We start from the raw sequence: 777 nt of genomic DNA on the forward strand, positions 1-777 counted from the left end.
GTTTTAGAATATCCTTAACAGTCTCAGATGTGTAACAAAGGACAGAACTTCCATCTTTATAGCTCCTCGCTTATCCACGGTGGTTGACGCTGATGAAATTTTGGTGCTGGAAGAAGGACGCGTGCGCGAAAGAGGCTCGCATTACTCACGGATTACTGACAGAAACAGTTTGTACGCCCATTTGTGGCATAAACAGCATGAAGCACATAAGTGGAGCTACACGACTCAACTAAAGTAAGTGATGGAACGTCCGCTTCCGGCATGTAAAGGAGGCTCAAAGGTGTAATCGGAAACGATGTGTGCGCAGTCAGGCCGCACTGATGCTGTGAAATGACAAAAAAGGGCTACTGGAATGATTTTGTATTGAAAAAATCGCTGGTTGACAGTACAGCAAATACAAATGGCAACTGAAATCAAAGGGAAACATGGAGCTGGTGCTCTGCAAGGAGACACAGTTGTGCGAAACCGATCGCGCGGGAAAACGAGGAACCGTTGTTGAGCGCCAAGAGATAAACATGGATCTGAGCGCGGGAAAAAATGATGCAAACACGCAGTCCATCTTGAACGAGTTGAAAACATACAACCGGTGTCAATCCGGAAATAACATGGAAAGCGGTACTATAAGCGGGGATTTACATGTGATTTTCAGCACGGACTATGTGGAGCTTGTGCACGTTGAGTCAAATTTACTTTTAAAAGCAGGTTTCAAGAGTCCACTCGTGAACTAACTTAAAAGTGCGTGAGATGTAAATAATATATTTTTTTGGAGGTGACATC

The sequence above is a fragment of the Montipora capricornis genome, chromosome 6 (assembly GCF_036669925.1).
Source record: "Montipora capricornis isolate CH-2021 chromosome 6, ASM3666992v2, whole genome shotgun sequence".
NCBI lineage: Eukaryota > Metazoa > Cnidaria > Anthozoa > Scleractinia > Acroporidae > Montipora > Montipora capricornis.